This window comes from Ciconia boyciana, chromosome 4 (genome assembly GCF_034638445.1).
Source record: "Ciconia boyciana chromosome 4, ASM3463844v1, whole genome shotgun sequence".
Classification (NCBI taxonomy): Eukaryota; Metazoa; Chordata; class Aves; order Ciconiiformes; family Ciconiidae; genus Ciconia; species Ciconia boyciana.
In genome coordinates this window covers 3,142,942-3,162,170 of record NC_132937.1, presented here as the reverse complement: position 1 = coordinate 3,162,170, position 19,229 = coordinate 3,142,942, and positions in this window count along the sequence as shown.

The following is a 19,229-nucleotide window of genomic DNA, read 5'->3' as shown; positions in this document are numbered from 1 at the left end:
TGAGTAATTTGATTGGTCTGCACAACTGTATTGTAATATATATAAACCCTGCTTTCCTCTGCATTGGGGTCCTCCATGCATTAGGCTGGGGCACTGCTATGTGCATAGCTAATATGAGAGAATAAATTCCCTTGGTAATTCTATGCTAAGCGTCCTTCTCTCCCTCCTCGGACAGCAAAGAACTGACTTTTACAGAATCACAGAATCACAGAATCAAAGCTCAACTAGCCCAACTTAAGGTGGCTACTGCCAAAAAAGACAATAAAAAAACGTTTCTATAAATGCTTTAACAGCAAAAGGAGGGCTAAGGAGAATCTCCATCCTTTATTGGATGCGGGGGGAAACATAGTGGCAAAGGATGAGGAAAAGGCTGAGGTACTTAATGCCTTCTTTGCCTCAGTCTTTAATAGTAAGACCAGTTGTTCTCGGGGTACCCAGCCCCCTGAGCTGGAAGACAGAGACAGGGAGCAGAATGAAGCCCCCATAATGCAAGGGGAAATGGTTAGTGACTTGCTACACCACTTAAGCACACACAAGTTGATGGGTCCAGATGGGATCCACCCAAGGGTACTGAGGGAGCTAGCAAACGTGCTCACCAAGCCACTTTATTAATTTCCTTTTAATTACAATTTATTATTTTTTGTTCCAATTATTAAACTGTTCATATCTCAACCCACAAGTTTTCTTACTTTTGCCCTTCCGATTCTCTCCCCCATCCCACCAGGATCGGGGAGGGTGAGCAAGCGGCTGTGTGGTGCTTAGTTGCCTGAAGCTAAACCACAACAATATTGAACAGAACTGGGCCTAGAAATGAGCCCTGAGGAACACCGCTGGTGACTGGTTGCCAGCCAGATGTAGCCCCACTCACTACAACCCTTTGAGCCCTGCCATTCAGCCAGTTCTTCACCCAGCGCACCGTGAACCCACTCATCCCACAGTTGGACAACTTGTCCAGAAGGATGCTGTGAGGGACAGTATCAAAAGCCTCACTAAAATCCAGGAAAACTACATCTACCGCCTTCCCTTCATCCACTAGGCGGGTGACCTTATCATAGAAGGATATCAAATTAGATAGACAGGACTTTCCCTTTGTGAACCCATGTTGACTGTGCCTGAGGATTGCATTGTTCTTTAAATGCCTTTCAGTAGTACCCAGTATGATCTTCTCCATAATTTTTCCAGGAACTGAGGTTAGACTAACAGGTCTGTAGTTCCCTGGGTCTTCCCTCACGCCCTTCTTGTAAATTGGAATAACACTGGCTAGCTTCCAGTCAGCAGGGACCTCCCCAGACTCCCAAGACCTTTGGTAGATGATCGAGAGGGGTCCCACCATAACATCCTCTAGCTCCTTCAGTACTCTGGGATGAATCCCATCAGGGCCCATGGACTTGTGAACATTCAGCTGATACAGCTGGTCCCTTACAATTTTGGTGTCCACAAATGGAAAGTCACTGTTGCCGCACTCATGGTCCTCTGACTCAGGGGACTGGGCAGCCCAAGTTCTATCAGTATTATTAAAGACTGAGGCAAAAAAAGCATTGAATGCCTCCGCTTTTTCTTCATCCCTATTAGTCAGATTAAGAAAAAGTGGAGGCATTCAATGCTTTTTTTGGCCCAGAGGAGGGCCACAAAAACGATCAGAGGGCTGGAACACCTCTCCTCTGAAGGAAGGCTGAGAGATTTGGGGTTGTTCAGCCTGGAGAAGAGAAGGCTCCAGGGAGACCTTATTGTGGCCTTTCAGGACTTAAAGGGGGCTTATAAGAAAGATGGGGACAGACTTTTTACCAGGGCCTGTACTGACAGGAGAAGGGACAACGGTTTTAAACTGAAAGAGGGTAGATTTATATTGGACATAAGGAAGAAATTTTCCAGCTGTTCAAGGAGTTAGTCAATGGGACCCCCCGGGAAACTGCCCTCAGGGACTAGGGAGCAGAACAGAGCTGGCAGATCTTTAAGGACACTTTCCATAGAGCGCAAGAGCTCTCGATCCCCAGGTGTAAGAAATCAGGAAAGGAAGGCAAGAGACCAGCATGGATGAGTCAAGACCTGCTGGTCAAGCTAAAGGGCAAGAAGGAAATGCACAGGCAGTGGAAGCAGGGACAGGTATCCTGGGAAGAGTATAGGGACGCTGCCCGGTTGTGTAGGGATGGGATCAGGAAGGCCAAGGCGTGGCTGGAGCTGAACTTGGCAAGGGACGCAAAGTATAACAAGAAGGGCTTCTATAGGTACGTCAGCCAGAAAAGGAAGGTCAAAGAAAGCATACCCCCTCTGATGAACACAACTGGCAAACTGGTAACAATGGACGAGGAGAAGGCTGAGGTACTCAACAACTTCTTTGCCTCAGTCTTCACTGGCAATCTCTCTTCCCACACCTCTCGAGTGGATGGACTTCAAGATGGGGACTGGGGGAGCAAAGTCCCCTCCACTGTAAGAGAAGATCAGGTTCGTGACCACCTGAGGAACCTGAACATACATAAGTCTATGGGACCTGACGAGATGCATCCCAGAGTCCTGAGGGAATTGGCTGATGTAGCTGCCAAGCCACTCTCCATGATATTTGAAAAGTCATGGCAGTCAGGTGAAGTCCGTGGTGACTGGAAAAAGGGAAACATTGCACCCATTTTAAAAAAGGGTAGAAAGGAGGACCCTGGGAACTACCGACCTGTCAGCCTCACCTCTGTGCCTGGGAAGATCATGGAACAGATCCTCCTAGAAGCTATGCTAAGGCACATGGAGGACAGGGAGGTGATTCGAGACAGCCAGCATGGCCTCACCAAGGGCAAGTCTTGCCTGGCCAACCTAGTGGCCTTCTATGATGGAGTGACTACATCAGTGGACAAGGGAAGAGCTATGGATGTCATCTATCTGGACTTCTGTAAGGCCTTTGACATGGTCCCCCACAACATCCTTCTCTCTAAATTGGAGAGATATGGATTTGATGGATGGACTGTTCGGTGGATAAGGAATTAGCTGGATGGTCGCATCCAGAGAGTAGTGGTCAACAGCTCGATGTCCAGATGGAGATCAGTGACGAGTGGTGTCCCTCAGGGGTCTGTATTGGGACCAGTACTGTTTAATATCTTCATCAATGACATAGACAGTGGGATTGAGTGCACCCTCAGCAAGTTTGCAGATGACACCAAGCTGAGTGGTGCAGTTGATATGCTTGAGAGAAGGGATGTCATCCAGAGGGACCTGGACAAGCTGGAGAAGTGGGCCCAGGTGAACCTCATGAGGTTCAACAAGGCCAAGTGCAAGGTCCTGCACCTGGGTCAGGGCAATCCCCAGTATCAATACAGGCTGGGGGATGAATGGATTGAGAGCAGCCCTGTGGAGAAGGAGTTGGGGGTACTGGTGGATGAAAAACTGGACATGAGCTGTCAATGTGTGCTTGCAGCCCAGAAAGCCAACCGCATCCTGGGCTGCATCAAAAGAAGTGTGGCCAGCAGGTCAAGGGAGGTGATTCTGCCCCTTTGCTCTGCTCTGGTGAGACCCCAACTGGAGCACTGCATCCAGCTCTGGATTCCTCAGCAAAGGAAAGACATGGACCTGTTAGAGCAGGTCCAGAGGAGGGCCACAAAAATGATCAGGGGGATGGAACACTTCTCCTCTGAAGAAAGGCTGAGAGAGTTGAGGTTGTTCAGCCTGGAGAAGAGAAGGCTCCAGGGAGACCTTATTGCAGCCTTTCAATACTTAAAGGGGCCTTATAAGAAAGATGGGGACAGACTTTTTACCAGGGCCTGTTGCGATAGGACAAGGGGTAATGGTTTTAAACTAAAAGAGGGTAGATTCAGACTAGATATAAGGAAGAATTTTTTTACAGTGAGGGTGGTGAAACACTGGAACAGGTTGCCCAGAGAGGTGTTAGATGCGCCATCCCTGGAAACATTCAAGGTCAGGTTGGACGGGGCTCTGAGCAACCTGATCTAGTTGAAGATGTCCCTGCTCATTGCAGGGGGGTTAGACTAGATGACCTTTAAAGGTCCCTTCCAACCCAAACTATTCTATGTTTCTATGATTCTATGAAATTTTTTAATTAGGTTGGAAAAGACCTTTAAATCATCGAGTCCAACCGTAAACCTAACATTACCAAGACCACCACGATACCATGTCCCTAAGCACCTCATCCAAACGTCTTTTAAATACTTCCAGGGATGGTGACTCAACCACTTCCCTGGGCAGCCTGTTCCAATGCTTGATAACCCTTTCAGTGAAGTAAAATTTCCTAATATCCAGTCTAAACCTCCCCTGACGCAACTTGAGGCCATTTCCTCTCGTCCTATCACTTGTTACCTAGGAGAAGAGACCGACCCCCACCTCGCTACAACCTCCTTTCAGGTAGTTGTAGAGAGCAATAAGGTCTCCCCTCAGCCTCCTTTTCTCCAGGCTAAACAATCCCAGTTCCCTCAGCTGCTCCTCATAGGGCTTGTGCTCCAGACCCTTCACCAGCTTTGTTGCCCTTCTCTGGACACGCTCCAGCACCTCAATGTCTTTCTTGTAGTGAGGGGCCCAAAACCAAACACAGTATTCGAGGTGCGGCCTCACCAGTGCTGAGTACAGGGGCATGATAACTTCCCTAGTCCTGCTGGCCACACTGTTTCTGATACAATCCAGGATGCCATTGGCTTTCTTGGCCACCTGGGCACACTGCTGGCTCATATGCAGCCAGCTGTCAACCAACACCCCCAGGTCCTTTTCTGCCAGGCAGCTTTCCAGCCACTCTTCCCCAAGCCTGTAGCGTTGCATGGGGTTGTTGCGGCCCAAGTGCAGGACCTTGCACTTAGCCTTGTTGAACCTCATACAATTGGCCTCGGCCCATCGATCCAGCCTGTCCAGGTCCCTCTGTGGAGCCTTCCTCCCCTCAAGCAGATCAACACTCCCACACAACTTGGTGTCATCTGCAAACTTACTGAGGGTGCACTCGATCCCCTCATCCAGATCATTGATAAAGATATTAAACAGGACTGGCCCCAACACAGAGCCCTGGGGAACACCACTTGTGACCGGCCGCCAACTGGAGTAAACTCCATTCACCACAACTCTTTGGGCCCAGCCATCCAGCCAGTTAACCCATCGAAGAGTACACCCATCCAAGCCATGAGCAGCCAGTTTCTCCAGGAGAATGCTGTAGGAAACTGTGTCAAAGGCTTTACTGAAGTCTAGATAGACAACATCCACAGCCTTTCCCTCATCTACTAGGCGGGTCACCTTGTCGTAGAAGGAGATCAGTTTGGTCAAGCAGGACCTGCCTTTCCTAAACCCATGCTGGCTGGGCTTGATCCCTTGGTTATCCTGTACGTGCCATGTGATGGCACTCAGGATGATCTGCTCCATCAGCTTTCCCGGTACCGAGGTCAGGTTGACAGGCCTGTAGTTCCCCAGGTCCTCCTTCCGGCCCTTCTTGAAGATGGGTGTCACATTTGCTAATCTCCAGTCAACTGGGACTTCCCTAGTTAGCCAGGACTGCTGGTAAATGATGGAGAGGGGCTTGTTGAGCACATCTGCCATTTCCTTCAGTACTCTCGGGTGGATGAACAACTTTGCATGAGCATTGAAACTTCTTGAAGAAGAGGGATGCTCTTGTCTAGATTACTTGATATATTCCTGACCAATCAGTAAGAATTCAACCAAAGATTTTAAGTTGCTTTTTGTATGTCAACAAATACATTTAGCTGATCATTCCATGACAACTTTTTGTTATGAGTGGATGTACTGCAGAGAATGAATTTTAAAGCTTTAAAGTTTTAATTGTGAGCAAGTAGAAAATTGAAAGTGACTCATGTTAAGTGACTTCCTCTGTCTTTAACCCACTGAACCTTCCTGCAATTCATACTAAATCCTAATGGTGTATTTTAAACATTATCAATTACATACGTAGCAGTCATGTGGCCTGTGTAATTTAGTTTCACATCTTAAAATAATCCTAAATAATGATACTTGCACTTAATACTCTAATTGATTTGGGTATAGAGTATTGCACAATCTGCTTTTCTAAAAGCTGCTGATAAATCTGAGACTTCTCAGGACTAGCCAGGTCTACAATAGAGACAAAACTTATTTCTCAGTTCTCAAACTAGTCATCTGTTCTTTAAAACGCCACTGTTAGCAATGGAAATAAAACACTTTTAGCTAAGTGTAAGAATAAACATTGCCTTACATCTCTCTTAGAACTGAACAGTTGGGCTTTGGATCAACTTCCTATATTTACAACGCAATATTTCTTGATCCAAACAGCTAAATTCAGAGCTCCTTATCTGATTTATACTTGAAAGTAGAACTACCATCTGTGTACTGGGCCTGGCTAGGATAGAGTTAGCTTTCTTCACAGCAGCTTATATGGTGCTGTGTTTTAGATTTTTGACAAAAACAGTACTGATAACACACTAATGTTCTAGCTTTTGCTGAACAGTGTTTGCATATCATCAAGGCCTTCTCTGTTTCTCACTCTGCCCCCCAGTGAATAGATTGGGGGATGCACAATAGGCTGGGAGGTGACACGACCAGGCAGATGACCCAAACTAACCAAAGAGATATTCCATACCACATAACGTCATGCTCAGCAATAAAAGGGAAAAGAGAGGGTTTTGGGGGGGTTAGCCATCTTTTTATCAGGAACTGGCTGGGCATCGGTCTACCCATGGGAGGTGGTGAGTGATTGCCTTTGCATCACTTGTTTTGTTTTCTTCTCTCTTCATCCACTTACCCTTCACTTATTAAACGTTTTTTGTTTGTTTGTTTTATCTTGACCCCCAAGTTTTCTTGGTTTTATTCTTCCTTTCCTCTTCCCCCATCCCACTGGGGGTAGGAGGGGAAGTGATGGAGTGGCTGTGTGGTGTTTAGCTGCCCGCTGGGCAGCTAACCCACAACAATCTGTTTGAAAGTTCTTAACATAACTTGATCTTGTTGTTTGCATTGCTGCAAGCAGAAATTACCATCTGGAGCATTCATGGGCTTTGACAGTGATTTTATTCTGACATCTAAGCACATCATGTCCTGAAAGAAAAGGTGATTAATTTCTGAAAGATTGAGAAATGTTCTGGGAAGACTTTAGTTAAAAGTAAAGATGCAGGACTAGCTACTCTCTTAAGAGAAACAGTATTTCTGCAGCAAATTATCCTTTCCTGCAAATAACTCCACTGGGCTGGCCCCTCATATTAGTGCTCTTCTCAAAGTTTTCTTCATAACATTTATATGAAAATGTTAATATACACATTTACACAATGTCTGTGCTGAAGTTGTAATGTGTTAAATAAAAATGGATACAAATAAAGAGTCTTTACAGGTTATTTACTTTTTAACCCGAACTTCATTACTGTAGAACTAGTAGAAACCTCTCTAAAAGTCTGATGGAAGTATTTTTGCTTCATGACTACATCTCAGGGTGCAACATAGTTGTTTTAGGGTATCAGGCCTTAACAGAACAGTTTGGAATACAGTTCTATTCTTTGAACAGTGAGCACCTCAAGAGACTGCCAAGACACTGCATAGCTTTCCAGACTTCATAGCCTTGCTTTCCTCAGGAATCATCAAGGTTTAGGTCCTGGGAGGGAAGTGTGTTTAGAAATGTAGAGGACACACTTTAAACTACAAGAGTTTCAAACTGCTTTTTCCTCTCCCATTGATTTTCTAGTTTTCCATAAGTGATAAAGACAAATAATACTGCATAGTTATTGGCAGGTGGGAATGGTCACACTTACAGTTATTCCTGCTGCTAGTGTAAGTAGGACATTTCTTCTACTTTATCCCACACATTTCCAAACTCAGCTTGGAAAAAAAAGTTCTTAGAGAAAAATCCATTAAAAACCCCACAATGATACAATCACCACTAACTGAATTCTTCAAGCCAAAGCAAGATAGTTAACAAAGAAAATAAGTTCTTGTAAACAGTGGAAGATGTGACTAATGTTTGCCAGGTCAAAACCTCGCAACCTTCTTAATGTGACAAATTTAAGGAAGTGTCTTGAGTTTGCATTCCAGTCTTGTCAACTTTGTGCAAGCCTCTTGTTTATGTATTCTGAGAATCAACATGATTAATTCCTTAATTTCCTCTGCTCCTTTTCGAACTCAACCAACCATAGCTTCCTCATGCAAAGAAGGAAGAACAGGGTTTAAAAAAAATAAATGACAAATTCTTGTTGGTCATGATACTGCACAGAATTATGTTAAACTGTATTTTTACGTTGAGCAATCATCTGACCACAGACAAAGGATAATAATTTTGTGTAAGTTGCCACTACTACTAAGAATGTAATAAATACACTCTGTCCTGTAGCAAAACTTAAAGGGAAAATTGTTGGTAAGTGTGAGAGATTTGGTTGAAAGCTTGCAAGCGGAGCTAGAAGCTGAGCGGAAAAAACGGGTGCGAGCGGAAACAGCAGCGAATAGGTTGCAAAGTCAGCTGCGCGACGCTTTTGTCAGGGAGCGCAAGTTGCGGTCGGAGCTAGTAGAGGCACGGAGGGAGGATCTCGAGAGCCAGTGTGGGCACTTCAGCCTATCTAAGGAACACGAGCTAGTTGACAGGGGGGTAGCTGGCCGCTACCCCTGGGAGGAAATGGAACAGGCAAAGCGCCAACATGACGAGAGGACTCCTCCCCAACTTCACCCACTTCTTAAAATGGAATTTCAATATGAAGGGGGTGCCGATACTGCGCCGGAAATCATAATGAAAGAAATACCCTATAGTGCAACTGAATTTGTGAAATTACAAGAAAGATATAGTAGGCTCCCTAGAGAAATGGAGACGGAATATGTGTGGAGGGTGTCCCTCACGGGGGAGGACAGAATTAAACTTTCTGAGGAGGAAGCGCAGGGATACTGGGGTCCAGCCGTGTTTCTAACCGTCCCCGACACTCAAGCTCCCTGGTCCCTCACTCAAAGGGAAGCATACTGGGCTGGAGGGCTAGATGCCTTGGAACGGGGAGATCCGGTGACCATCCCCACTCTGGGACTGGATCAAATTACCGAAAGCATGCAGAAAGCCCAGAAAGCCACCTGCCTCCAGCTCATGCATGACAGGCCCTTATGTTGCGGATGGAGTGAGGGTGCACTTCACTCGTAAGAGAGAAGTAAAAATATAGTTTATTCATACAGAATAGGGAGTTAACAAAGTTCAATGCGACAGTGTTTTAACAAGATTCGATGGCAAAGGTACACTTGATCATTTACTGCATAGAGGACAGGGTCAGACAGAACTGTCAGGGAGACCCTCCCGTTGAGTCATGAGGTTCGGAAGGATCCCCTTGCTTTCTAAACTCCTTCTCAGAGAGGAGTCTAGGTGTGGCTAGATCCAGTCCTAGTCCCAGACTTGGTCAACGGTTTATATCTAAAGGATTATATGTGTGCGCAATCAATCCTTTATATCACTTAGCTAAGATTTTAAAGTTTAGCATGCTATTAGTCACTTACCGAGGATCTGTTGCAGCAAGGAATCTCTCAACCTCGAGGAGTAACCTTGAGAGGCGTCCCTGCTCAAGGGGAGATCCTGGCGTGCAGCCTGCTGCCGTGCAGGAGAGCTCAAAGGGCTCTCGGGCTGCTCACTATTTATGGGGATAAGATGATTGACCCATAGTCATATTTGCATGCCGACCACAGATTTTAGTTTCTTCAGTGGGCGCATTGCACAATAGCCCTAGGCTATTGTGTTGTTATCTGTCTCCTGAATTCACTTTGAGCTGATGCAGGATGCAGCCATCGTGACCAGATGCATCCATTACAATCGCCACTGGTGGTTATCACCTAAGCAGGGTTGCAGGAGATAAAGGTTGGGGGCGGGGGAAGCACACCGTCACAGCTTAATACCCCATCAGCCCTCCCCATGTTGCTAAAAGCCAACCCCAATCGAATGAAACCCCTGATAAAGGGCCTTCCTGACCCCCTGAAGCTATATGCCATACAAATCCAGGACCGCCTAAGGGCAGTGTTCCCAATTCAGGAGGGTTTAGCAGAAATGCTAATGCCAGGGAGAAACCAAACGCGGCCTGCTCTGGCGGAATTCCCCCTCACCTGGGGAGAGATTGCTCAGGAGCTGATCAATTATAACTGCAACATGGGAATCTCCAGAGGGGAACAAAGGGGTAAAGCCGCAGTTAGGAGAACCGGATTAGACAATCGGCTTTTAAAAGGCCTACCCCCCGGAAGACCTCCTGATAATCCCTTGATTTTAAAATCGGTCCGAAAAGGGACCGAGTTTTCCTTTTCTTTTGCAGGGGGAGAACCAGACTGTCGCCTGCTAAGCATACCGATCTCGTCGGAGGAGTGCCAGACCTCGATGAGTACCACCAATGTTGTAATAATAGTCCTAATATGTATTTACGATTTCTCATGTGGACGATGGTCCTCCTCTCCTCTGGGAAAGGAGGACACGGGGGAAGTGGAAACCATATTCCTTCGAACCTTGTGTGGGAACTAATTCATGGGTTTTCTAGAATCTGGAGTAGAACCGACCAAGGGATATGTGTTGCCCTTCCCCAGTCAACCGAACAAGGACTGAGATTTTTTGTTGTTGTTGTTTTTTTGTTGCATTGCCCAATATTATGTCTAACTTGGAAATGAATCAAACTGTAGAACAACCCTATGTCTTGTTCCCCCTTTTCCAGACAACTTATAACTTTGTTTGGGGGCAGAATGACATGTATTTTGTTTATTATAACAAGTCTGATTCACGTTTCTGGGAACGGTCCTCCTGCAATGCTACTCACCCACCAATGAATTTTACCTATGGAACAAAATCAGTGCTCTGGAACAATCTGTCTGGCCCATATTCTGTACCTTGCTCCTATTTCCCATTTGACTCCTTCTTTCACCTGTTAGAACAACCAGATTTTTATGAGGCCAATTATTTTCTAAATGTGAATCTCTCTTGGTGTATACAACTTCCCAATAGCATGGGGCATGAACCTAGAGGCCTGACAAATTTACAGTGGATGTGGCCACAAATGAGACCCCTCCTGCAACTGCTAAGGTACGCCAATCCCCCACAGCATAGCTGGTCTGATCTGTTTATGTGCGCCAAAGTTCTTAACTGTAACACTGGTCCTGGGGACCCCCCCGAAACCTGGCTCTTGGAGAGAGTAAGGGTTCTGATAAGGGACATGTGTACTTGTTGGGGTTTTCCTTCCTGCGGATAGAGAAATTGGGATATTCTGTGCAACAAGACTTAAAATGAAACTGAGGAATATGGTAGGAATATGGTAGATTCTATGAAATTTTTTAATGTGAGACTGCTGAGACACTGGAAAACAGGTTGCCCACAGAAGTTGTGGATGCCCCATCATTGTAAGTGTTCAAGGTCAGTTTGGATGGGGCTTTGAGCAACCTGATCTAGTGAAAGATGTCCCTGCCCATGGCAGGGGGGTTGGAACTAGATGTTCTTTAAAGGTCTCTTCCAATCCAAACCAGCCTATTATTCTGATTCTCACACTAATGTATTGGGTTTGCATGGCAAGGTTTTTGGTAGCAGGGGGGCTTCATGGGTATTGTCTGTGAGAAGCTGCTAGAAGCTTTCCCCATGTCCAATAGAACCAATGCCAGTCAGCTCCAAGACGGACCCACCGCAGGCCAAGGCTGAGCCAATCAGCAACGGTGGTAGCACCTCTGTGATAACATATTTAAGAAGGAGAAAAAAAACTGCAGCTGGGAGAGAGGAGTGAGAATGTGCGGGAGAAACAACTATGCAGACACCAAGGTCAGTGAAGAAGGAGGGGGAGGAGGTGCTCCAGGTGCTGGAGCAGAGATTCCTCTGCAGTCCATGGTGAAGACCATGGTGAGGCAGGTTGTAGCCCTGTAGCCCATGTAGGTCCATGGTGGAGCAAATATCCACCTGCAGCCCGTGGAGGACCCCACACCAGAGCAGGTGGATGCGCCCAAAGGAGGATGTGAACCCATGGAGAGCCTGTGCTGGAGCAGGCTCCTGGCAGGACCTGTGACCCTGTGGGGGACCCACGCTGAAGCAGTCTGTTCCTGAAGGACTGCACCCTGTGGAAAGGACCCATGCTGGAGCAGTTCATGAAGAACTGCAGCTTGTGGGAGGGACCCATATTGGAGAAGATCGTGGAAGACTGTCTCCCATGGGATGGTGTTGTGGTTTAGCTTCAGTCGGCAACTAAGCACCACACAGCCACTTGTTCACCCTCCCCCTCCGGTGGGATGGGGGACAGAATTGGAAGAGCAAAAGTAAGAAAACTCATGGGCTGAGATAAGAACAGTTTAATAATTGAAATAAAATAATAATAACAACAACAACAATAAATTGGAATGAAAAGGAAAACAATGAGAGAGAGAGAGAGAGAGAGGAACAAAACCCAGGGAAAAACAAAAAAAGCAGCAAGTGATGCAACGGCTCATCACCCACTGACTGAGCAGCGATCGCTGTCCCCCTGCCAACTCCCCCCCAATTTATATACTGAGCATGATGTCATATGGTATGGAATAGCCCTTTAGCCAGTTTGGATCAGCTGTCCTGGCTGTGCCCCCTCCCAGTTTCTTGTGCACCTGGCAGAGCATGGGAAGCTGAAAAGTCCTTGACCAGTGTAAACATTACTTAGCAACAACTAAAACATCAATGTGTTATCAACGTTATTCTCATACTAAATCCAAAACACTATATTAGCTACTAGGAAGAAAATTAACTCTATCCCAGCTGAAATCAGAACAGAGGGACCTCACGCTGGAGCAGGGGAAGAGCGTGAGGAAGAAGGAGCAGCAGAGACAACATGTGATGAACTGACCGTAACCCCCATTCCCCATCCCCCTGCGCCGCTCAGGGGGAGGAGGTAGAGAAGTCTGGAGTGAATTTGAGCCTGGGAAGAAGGGAGTGTGGGGGGAAGGTGTTTTTAGATTTGTTCTTATTTCTCATTATCCTGCTCTAATTTGATTGGTAATAAATGAAATTTCCCCAAGTCGCGTCTGTTTTGTCCATGACTGTAATTAATAATTGGTCTCCCTGTCTTTATCTCGACCCATGAGTCTTTCATTGTATTTTTGTCTCCCAGCTGAGGAGGGGGAGTGATAGAGCAGCTTCGTGGTCAACCGACCACAGTCCTTTTTGGCGCCAACGTGGGGTATGAGGAATTTGGTATAATGATAGTAATTGGGAGAGGTAACAGGCAAAACATGGACTGAACACAGCTAGAGAGCGAAGAGCGGAATGGTTGTGGGGAATTTCGGTTGTTGTAATTGTGGTGAAGGGATGAGGGGTGGATTGTGTGTAAATTGTCCACTTTTGTTGGTGTTGTGAAGATGTTATTTTTATTTTGGTGTGGGGAATTCTTTTTGTTGATGTAACTGAAATTTGTGAAGATTGTGTGATGAATATGTATTTTAATGCTAATTCTGAAATATGAAATATGTGATTCACAGAGGTGAGGGGTGGAATGTATTGGGTTTGTGTGGCAAGGTTTTGGTAAAGGGGCCCTTTTATTTTTTAGATTTTGAACTGACATCTTGATGTCTGATTCATCTAAGCTGCAGCTAAGATGAATGAGATGTTCAGAAAGCAATCTGGACATATGGACATTATGGCCTCAAGTTGCACCAGGGGAGGTTTAGACTGGATATTAGGAAATTTTACTTCACTGAAAGGGTTGTCAAGCACTGGAACAGGCTGCCCAGGGAAGTGTTGCCATCCCTGGAAGTATTTAAAAGACGTTTGGATGAGGTGCTTAGGGACATGGTATCGTGGTGGTCTTGGTAATGTTAGGTTTACGGTTGGACTCGATGATCTTAAAGGTCTTTTCCAACCTATACGATTCTGTGATTCCGTGATTCTGTGGTTAAGGTTTTAGACTGGTGTATAGCATGACTGGTTATGGTGGTGGTGGTGGGAACAGACAAAAAGCCAGCAGAAATAGCCTTAACTTGTGCAGAAAGACTGACATATAGTCGCTGAAGTTCTTGAAACTGTAGTCTGTGTTGCATCTGCTATTCTGTGAAACTTACATGTTTGATCACAAAGAAACTAGAAGGAATTTGGAGATGCTTATATAAAGGTCTAGTTTGCCTGATGTAGCATAGGTAAGGGTTGTGTTAGCCTTTAGCTGGCCAGACACAGCTAAGACAACAAAAGTAAACAGAAATTCAGTTGTTGAACTTGCTTAATACATGCCTTTGCTCCCAAATTGCTGTTTCAACCTTTAAATGAAAGGCCAAATGCATTCTTTTAACAGTAAATCACTTTTGATGATACAGGTTTCTGTATATCAGTGGGAGGGAAGCATAGTCTTAGTCTCACTGAGTTACCAGGTGCAATTTTTAAAGAAGAATGGCTGGTTGGGGGAGTGTTGAGAGGCATATACATTCCTCCTGAATGAAGCTGATTCCTACTGAATGAAGCTGATTTGACTCACATAGCCCAGAACTCCATGATCATTTTTCTAAGGTGTATAAAATGTGGAAAAACTTGGTTACTTATCCGTGCTAGTCCTTAGCACCTTATGTGTTTCTATTATTGATGGTCCAGATTGATTGTAGGTCCAGCAGGTTTATATAAATGTCAATTTTTAATTGATTTCAAACCAAATTAAGTGAAAGTTGTATTGTTGTTGAATAATTGCCATTTTTTCAGAAAAACATCCCAAATCAAGTATATTTTAAGAATTCTCCATGGTATTTATTTGTTGTTACTTAAGATCTTCCTTATTTTCAGTCTTTTCCTTCATTGTTATGACCACATTATGACCATATGACCTCCATTATTTTGATCATATCACTTAGATGTGATACACATCTGTGTGTTTTCATTCACTTAAGATAACAATTTAGACATGTAATTCAAGATTTCCATTTTTAATGCCTTATTTCTTTCACATTTAAGACTAGAAACTGGGATAGCTTTTTAACACTGAAGGCTCTTTCATATAAGGCTTTTTGTGAAGAATTGCTTGGCTGTTCAATGTGTCATCCTGGACACATGTGACATGCCCCAGAAGGAGTATGGTTCTCAGGCTATGGTTTCATGAGTGGCTGAACTCACTGCTTCTGAAGCTGGGGCTTCTCACTTTTCTTGCTCCTCACCCATTCCAGCCACATGCTTTTGCCCCCCCCAAACTCTTCTGTGAGCAGAGTATATTTTTCTCTTGGGGTAGTTTTCTGATACAGATTTAAGTTAGCAAAGTCTAACAAGGACTGGAAGAAGCAGGAACATGGGACCAAGGATGACAGAGGGAGTAGAGGAGGGATGTGAGGCAGAACTATCCTGCTTCCACCACAATGAGCTGTTAAGTTGTTTTGCAGAGACTGGTGAAACTGTGCTGTTGTTCATCATGATGAAGTGTTTGTTCATAGGCAATGGCATTTCTGTGAAATAAGCATGAGATCTGGGGAGCTTTGGGGTCAAAACCCAAAATTGGGGTTTGACTAGCAAAACCTAAAATTGTCAGGATGATTATATTATGTGCAGTTCCATTGTCTGACAGGTGTTAATTTATGGAAACTAACTAGTGGTCAAGGTTTTTAGGGCACTGTGACGGATGCGCTCGACCCCTTAACCAAACTAGCAGTAGTTTGGTACAGGCTCCAAAGGAAGTAAAGGCCTGAGCTGTAGCCGGGCCAAGAGCTCCTCTAGTTTTGACCTGTTCTCCGAAAACCCACAAAGGAGCCGAGTGGCACAGTAAACATCAATACATATGAATTTGGAACACTGATCATGCGATTAACACATAAATAGCAGGTGGCTTTTCCAAGACTCGTTTATCAAGGAACAAAGTAAGTCGTGAGCACAAGGAGCCTACCTTTCTATTGCATGTGATTTGACTACGAGCCAACCACTTTATCTATAAATATGACAGCCAAAGTGAGCCTTCTTTGAGCTCTCCCTGCTAGGCAGCATGGCTGCATGGCGGTGATCTCCCCTTGATCTGGGACACCTCTCAAGGCTGCTCCTCGAGGCAGAGAGACCTTTTACCAACGGCAGATCTTTGGTAAGTGACCAATATTGCACATAACCTTGTAGTATGGTAACTTTGATTTTGTCTTGGTAACTTTGCATGCTGAATTGATAAATATATAATCCCTTAGACATAAACCATTGTCCAAGTCTGAGACTAAGATTGGACCTAGCTGCACATAAGCTCCATCAGGAGTTTAGAAAGCAAGGGGGTCTACTCTGAACCTCACGACTCAACGGGAGGATCCTCCGTACCCTTTTGTATCCCCAGTCTCTCTGTGAATCATTTTAACTCAAGTGTAACCCAATTTTCCTTTGTATGTTTCTTCCATGCAGTAATTAATAGAGTGAACCTTGCCATCGAACTTCGTTAAGTCGCACTTTTACAACATCATATTAAAACCACTTTTGCTAATACCTTTGACGGTGATTCTTTTTAAGGGATCTAAATCACTCATTTGCGACAGGCAGAAGAACTGAAGGGTTCAAAGAGACAGCCACTTGTCTGATCTTGACATGGTTCTTGAATTCAATGGAGAGTAGGTACAAACCTGCATGAAAGAAGAATCCTATCATTTCACTATTATATTGAAAGAAGTTTATATTTCTCTTTGGAAGAGATGACCAAGGGTATATCAAGGGGGAAAAGATTCCTGGTCTTCAATCTGCTGAAAAGGAACTCTTAAAAGCAAATAGCAATTCTGTAATAAATAATGTAAAATATAATTTCCATTAGTTCTATTTCCCACAGTAACTTAGGCTTTCTTTCTTTACTTCTTCTTTAAAATTCTTTTTTTTTTTTTTTTACTGTCATGAACAAGACAATATGAGCTATTGTTACCTAAGGAATGTTGTGTTACTTTTAAGTGCATTCCTGGACTTTGTTTATCAGTGATTTAAGAAAAAGAATCCTAGACTGAAACTTTCAAAATAACAATGGCTGAGTTCTATAGGCATTATGGTGTTTAAAACAGTCTGAAGTATTGGGCAGCTAGCCCAATGTGGCAATCCAGGGTTCTCCTTGAAATAAAGTAGTTGCCCCCGAAGATCCATTTCATGAGCTAGTTGCTTCCCATTGGCTATGTGGGAATTTAGGAGCTCCTTTAGGGCAATTTAATATTCTTCTATGCTGATTTTATAGCTGCCTAAAACAAGCCTGAGGGGAAAGTGAAGCATGAGGTGAGGTATCTGACCAGTATTGGCATTGGACTGAGCAGTGAGATGTCTTATTGCTCATAATTCAAGATATCATGTCCTCTTCTAAGGCATGCCTCTGATTAAATAAATGTTGCTTTTTTTGTGTAACAGTTTAGTTGTTAGCTTTCTCAGCTACTGTACAATAATCTGGTTTATAGATTCCCTCAGTCTGAGATGGGTTGAATCCTGTTATCTTAGTCACAAGCAGAGTGCCCTAATCACAAATACTAACAAATAGTAACTCCAGGAAAGAAGGTAGACTTATGTGGTGAGGGGAGTCTGGTTCTATAGTTCACCAATGGGTTCATTTCCTTAGGAAAAGTCCTTGACTGTGCTCTGAAGGCTGCTTATCCAACAATTAACATAAAATGCATTAACTCCCTCAAAGGAAATACGGGAACTCAGGATTCTTTACCCCTGAAGAAATTCTCCTTCTTGCTGGTCTACAGATGAATTCTCTTTTATTATTTTGCCTCTGTCTTGTGAATCTAGCATGTCTGTCTTTTGTTTTTTCCTTGCATATCAAAGCTGGAAAGTAACACCATCCTACTCTAGCCCCTATCCAGCATGCTGGTTAAGCCACTCTCTTGGAAGCAGAAGCAGTTCTTAGACGCCCTCATATTGAAGAAGATCCGTAACTTTAGACTTTTCATTTCTGGTAAGTGCTTCAGCATGTAGACTTCCTCAGATGGTGAGCACCAATTCTGGTACTGCTCTGAACCATCCATCAGTATGGTCAAGCTATATCAGATAAGCTGTATTTCTTAGGGAATTTAAGCCAACTTTAGGTTCATCAGTAACCATTTCCAAATTACCCTTAAGATCAAGTGGTTAGCCCTTAGATACTTTTGAAAAAATACAGGTGCCTAAGGAATTCTATAGTTGAAATAGAACCTGTGGCTGAATTCTGGCACTGCCAAGGTCTGCATATCCCTGCTTGTATGTGGTCTTAAATACTTTCTTGAAGCTAGCCACACAATCTCTTGCATGCCATTGAAATCAATTTAATATCTTTATTTTAAAAGGTATGAATAAGTTATGAGAATTAAAGAAACCCAGATTTCTACACAGTTCAAAAGTTTTTATCCAAATAGCTAATTTATTCCATCACTTTTTTTCTCAGTATATTGGCAAATTACTACTTGTTGCTCTAAATTACAAACGTGTGCACAGTTAGAAAGCAAGCAGGACTTTCTCTTTTAAATTCTGGAGTGCTTGGCAACAGTCATACTTTAGCTCTGTGGAAATACATGTAAAACTTCTTGCATTAATTGTGTTACTAATAAATAATTCTAAGCACAACAGTTTCTTGAAGGGGAAAAATTGTGCTAGATTGGGCTTGAATTCTGCTTAACACTTGAACAGTTTTCAACTATTGACATTCTTTTACAGACCATGTAAATGTCCTAAGGAAAAGATTTTTTTTCTAGGAACTCTTCCAGCAGCTCTTTCTAAATTCTCTAAAGTTCCCAGATCATCAGTTATATGAATACTAACAGCAAATTCTGATCAGCCATTCACACAGATTTTCTTTCAGCAGATCAAACCGAAGTAATTAAACATGGAAAATGATCCAGTTTTTACTGCTGGCAATATTGTATACAGCCCTTATCAAACTGCTGCACTTCAGGACAGAAATGAAAACTTTTTCTTAGCTTAAGTGGTTTATATAGAGTATGTGTGGTAGGCCATGTAGACTAGTAAAATGCTCTCATAAAATAAAACATCTGTGGTTCCTTGGCTGTGGTAGTGTACAATAATGAAAAAACATGCAAATACAGTCATGGGAAACTTTGTAATTCTTATTTTAAAGGATCTGTGAGATGCTTTCAGCATGCAGTATAGGAGCATTTTTTAAATCAGATGTAACTGATTGGTATATATGCATGCATAAAGGACCTAAAAGAAAGCTTTCTGTTATAGTAAATGTGCTTAATTGCTTACTACTGTCATTGCAGGCATCTTTCTGCAACCTTTGCATTGCTGGGCTTGAATCTTGCAGCCTGTGCTGGTTTTGGCTGAGATAGAGTTAATTTTCTTTATAGTGGCTGGTATGGGGCTATGTTTTGGATTTGTGCTGAAAACAGTGTTGATAACACGCTGATGTTTTAGTTGTTGATAAGTAATGTTTGCACTAGTCAAGGACTTTTCA